This window comes from Haemaphysalis longicornis, unplaced genomic scaffold (genome assembly GCF_048455015.1).
Source record: "Haemaphysalis longicornis isolate Haplotype H1 unplaced genomic scaffold, Haemaphysalis longicornis Haplotype H1 scaffold_20, whole genome shotgun sequence".
Classification (NCBI taxonomy): Eukaryota; Metazoa; Arthropoda; class Arachnida; order Ixodida; family Ixodidae; genus Haemaphysalis; species Haemaphysalis longicornis.
The window spans coordinates 4,847,050-4,852,101 of record NW_027526296.1 but is presented as its reverse complement, the minus strand read 5'-3'; positions in this window follow the sequence as shown (position 1 = coordinate 4,852,101).

Sequence of the window (5,052 nt, the reverse complement as noted above, 5' to 3'; positions counted from 1 at the left end):
CGATAAAGGCTTTGAGGGGAGGGAGGCCAGAGTACCTGTAGAGCTATTCCGCCCTCGTGTGACGCGGCAGGCCAGTTATTGTGCGGAGACATTCGAGATGGAGTACCTCCAGCTGTGGGTAGTGTGTTTGGTTCAACGTGAGGCAAGCTGCTCCGTAGCATGCCTTAGAAGTGAGGGTTGCCAGGCACAATGTCCTGATGGTGCGTGTGCCGGCATCGCCATCGCCAAAGTGGTTGCCTATGCGGCGGATGAGGTGGAGGTGTCGGCGCCACGTTGTGGGAAGAATGCCTCAGCGGCGGCCACCTCGAATTGTTCTGGCATCAGGTCTAAGGCCATTTGCCGAGTTTTGTGTCTTATGCTTTCCGGACATGGTTCGGTGGGTTTGCCATAACTTGCGAGTGCTGGTGTGCTTGTCGAAGGTTTCGCAGTATTCAAACCACCTAGAACGGGCAAGCTGCTTGGCATATCGGCGAGCCTGAGCAGTTTTGTTGCGCACTCGGAGGAGATCCCTGTATTCCCGGCCATTGGCCAGGTAGACCTTCTTAAAGCTCTCCCATGTTGTCCATAGGTTCAGTAAGTGCTTATTCGGGGTAGGAGCTGACTCGTCTACCATAAGATGTCGTGTGGCCTCCTGTGTGGCCTCCTAAGGAGCTGTCGGGTTACCGGACCCTCTTGTCATGTTCTGCCACTGCTTTCCGGAACGCATCCCAATTTATTGTTTTGGACCGGCGAGGGCGTCCTGCGCAGCCACCCACAGACAGCTTTAGCCAGAGTGGGTCGTGGTCTGAGCCCGTTGGATCTGCGCCACGTCTCCATTCCGTCACAAGGCCCTTGTCAGCCTAGGTGAGGTCTGGGGTGGTGTCCGGCTGGTCCGCTTGGGGGATGCCGCGTGTCGGATGATATGTGTCATTGGCCAGTATTAAGCGTGCCGCCTCGGCTGCTTGCTTGATCTGCAGGCCCCTGGCGTCTATTGTCTGGTAACCCCACTCTTGGTGTTGCACATTAAAGTCGCCTGCTATGAGAATGTAGTCCTTTGGGTAGTGCTTCCGGAGGTCTGCCATATCCATTGAAAATTCACTCTGCCACGGAAGCCACGCCTGGAACGGCTGGGCTCAGGCCGTCCGTAGTACGAGACCATGAGAAGTCTGCGTTTGCCAAGAGTGCAGTGGGCAGCCACTACTTTCTGCACTGAGCTGCAGTAGGCCGACGTGTCGATCTGTGACTGTGGGGTGTCACGCCGCACGAAAACTGCGGCCTGAGCTTCGATAACCTTGTTTTGCTGCCTCCTGTTATTCCTGGCGTGCTCAATGGTAGGCTGAAAGTACCCATTGTAACCGGTCACGCCTGGCTCAGTGCTCCTGGTCTCCTGCAGAATAAGTGCAGCTGGCTGCCCCGTGCGGCAGAAGAGCTCGTTGAGCTCGGTCGCGCTCTGTCACAGCGCGCGGCAGTTCCACTGCAAGACGCCAGGGGGTCGCTCAGGAGGAGAGGGCAGTGTGCTGCTGTTCCGGGTCATGTTCACCGTGACTAGGAGGTCTCTCTGTGCTAGGCTGCATGACCATCTGCATGAGTTGCTGCATTAGTTGTTGTTGCAGTTGAATGTGCTGTTGCAGCAGTCGCTCTTGGCTTTGGTGCTGTTGTAGTAGCTGGTCCTGAAACGATTTGAGCCACGTTGGCTCTTGGGTGGTGCTCTGCCATGCTAGTGGACTTTGGGGGTCAGGGGGCGCTGAGCTGTCAGGGTTTGGTCGGCCGTTTGCTGTGCTGTAGTGTTGAGTCTGAGGTGTGGAAGTCGTGCAGTGCTTGTTGTTTATCCTTCTTGCCGGGAGAAGGCCGTTGTCCCACACTCTGCTCCGTCAACTCGTGCCTGCTTTGTTTCTTGCCAGTGATGTTAGAACTGAGCATTTTCACACCCTCCTCGCGTGCTTTTCGTTTCAGAGCGTATTTTTTCTTTGTGCCTTCTACCACTTTTTGTAGGCTGTTGATCTGCTGTTGGAGGTGCTGCATATCTGGCTTGTAAGCCTTATGTTCCTGTTCCATTTTTCTCTGAATGCTGGTTAGCTCAGCCTCGGGTGTTATAGCGCTGCGCGTCACCGTGCTCGCATAAGTCACACCCGGTGCGGCAGTGCTCGTTGGGCTGGGTGCGTGGCTTGTAAGGTAGTTGTGGGCGTGCCTAGTGTCGTCTCCGCCTGTATCAGTTGCCAAGGTGCCTGTGAACAGACGGTCGGAAGACCCTCGGTGGCGTCTGATTGCAGCTGGCGTGTAGAGGTGGCATGTTTTTTGTTGGCTTTCTCTTCAAAAGCAACACGGGCAGGGCAAGTTGGTTCTACGGCCATGTGGCCATCTTGCCTGCAACTGACGCAGTATTTGCGCTCCGCATTGGGGCAATCGCCGGACGAGTGTGCAGATCGGCCGCAAGTGCTGCACACAGGATTCTCGGCCAGGCACACGTACGCCTTATGTCCAGGGTTGTGGCAGCGCGGACACACCAGCGAGCGCTGCTCGAAGCGCTCCACCCTTCGCGGAAAGCCCCAGTAGAGTACATGCCTATGCGATTGCGGCGGTGCAAAGCATAGTAGCACCGTGCCCCGGGAGCCCATGGGACGGGCCGCCAGAATTTCCACGCCATCGGCGTAGAGGGCCTCCACGAGTTTTTGCTTCGGCTCATTCGACCTGCAACGGTAGATGACGCCTCGCGACGTGCCCTAGTTGGGTACTTGGTGCATCCGTACCAAGATTCAGTTTATTGTTTCCAGCGGGAGCTCCTTTATCACGCGAATGTAGCCCGCTTGAATCGGATAGCACGTAGTGAGCGTGATGGAGTTGGAGTCTGCTTACTCTCAGTATCTGGTGTTGCGGTAGCGCAGCGTCCGAAAACGAGATAATCACTCGGTTCCAGTCCTCAGGGTCGACGGTGGTCATGTCGCAGCGTACCGTGGGTTGGACACGCAGTACGTACGTGCCGAGCTCCGTCCGTTGCCTTCGGCTCGTGGGGGGCGCTTGTTCACCGTCGGCCTTCCTAGCTGCTCTGCGTTGGGTTCGGGAAACAGTTCTTCCACAGACCCCCGTTGTCCGACGCGATGGGGTCGCGTGATGACCCACTCGCTTGAAGGTCGCCGGGGCGTGCACCGGGATGGGCCGCGCTGGGTAAGCGTCGCTGGCCAGTCGTCGGTGAAAGTTGACTCTTGTCTGCTCCCATGTCGGTCCATCTGTGGAATACCGGTGACAGCCGGGCCACCTGCAGACCCGAACGTGAGCCGCGGTTTCGTGTATGGTGTTGATCCGGAACTACAAGGGACCCAGATTTTGGAAGGACTGGAGCCCTCCGTGCCTGTGGCTGCAGTAGAAAAGAGGGCAGAGCGCTGCATACTGCTGCACTTCCTGGCCCGACCCCGCCTGCAAGTATAGTACATCTCTTCAGGCTTCGGAAGTAAGACCATGCCGGCCCCGCCTCGTGCAATGCAGTCGTTATGGACGCCTGGACATGTAACTTCGTGCTGCCGGGGTCCGTCGAGGGGCTCTCGGTGCGGCGGTGGTGACCACGAGCGCGCGTCCTGTTCAGCTGCTGCCCCGCAGTGCATTAACTGTGGTGGGAAGACGCTGGGGACAACCCGCGGTGCTCTCGCTGGCAGCAGGAGCGGTAAGTGTAAACGGCGCTACTGCAGTCAACAGAAGTCTAGGCTGGCAGTGTGTGCAAATTAAGATTCGGGTGGAGGAAGCTGCAAGCAGCCCATGATTGCACCAGCAAGCAACATGCAAAGAAGAAGCTATGCTGATGACGACAGTCAATGAATGCCGAAAAGCAGCGCACCCAGCCGGCAATGGGCATCACTAATGCAGGCCAAGGCTTGACTTCAACGGATCTGCCTGGAACCGCTTAATTGCGCGACAGGTGTGACGCAGCGCTACAGGCTCTTCTGACTGCTGTGCAGGCCATTTCCATTCTGCAGCCAGGAGCGCCGGCTTATCATATTGCTATGGCTGCCTTGGCAGCACATGCTCTCTTCAACATTCCAGCACTGCCTGCTCCACCAGTGGTGCTCCAAGGTCCTTCAGAGTCAGTACATCATTACCAGGGACCGCAATAGACGATGACGTCCCCTCATGCTCCCGTGGAAGGTACGTTCCTTAAAGCCCCACCACGCCGCCCTTGTGTACCGCCTCATTCGAGATCAATACGATGTGGTTGCATCGCAGGAGGCGTATACCCGCCCATGGACCTATTGTCTTCCTGGGTATGTCCCCAACCACAGTGTCAGCTGCGTGCACGACCAGCGTATGTGTTAGTGAACACTGAGATAACCCAACTAACCCGTCTACAAAGTCCCGCGTATATATAGTGCTATACACTCTAAAATTTGTCACGCGTAGTAAGCGTGAAACACGCTCTTTGGCATCGCAAACTTCGTTTTGAGCACCACGTGACTTAAAATACGCGTGGTTTTCTTCCATATAAGCGTGAAGTGGGTCGGGAAAACCCACATTCGTTTTGCTTTATTCTTTTACACGTGATGCAAGATTGCATGCGTGTAAACGGGAAAAATCACGCTAAGAAAAGTCTCGCGCCGGCGATCGCGCTTCTCCTAATCACGCATGATATACACATATACATAACCTGATACACATCCCCGATGGAGCCATGGGGCGCGCTGCTGCATGTTGCTGCGACTTGCGCTTATTTTCTTGAAAGGTTTGAAAGGATTGAAAGGTAGCGCTTGCACCAGCGGGGATTTTGGCGGGAAAACGGAGTTGGGGCCGTTGGAGGCATCGGCCGAAGCAGGCGCTTTGTGCGTGGTGTCTGCCTGCCTTTCAAGTGTGTACTCTGCGGAGTGTTCGCTTTCGTGTGGTTAAAAGTAGCGAAGAAGGAGCAACCATGATGAGCAATTTGACATGGACTGGGCGGCAGGGTGTGCCGCGCGGTAGGTGCGAGAACACCGAGTGGCGACTGCCGGGAATTCTCGAGTGATATGACGCCGTTCACTATGAGCTCCAGTTTTCTTGCCGGATGGAGTTCTTACAGTGGGCAGTCAGCTGTCATGCACGGTCGCTTGGAATATC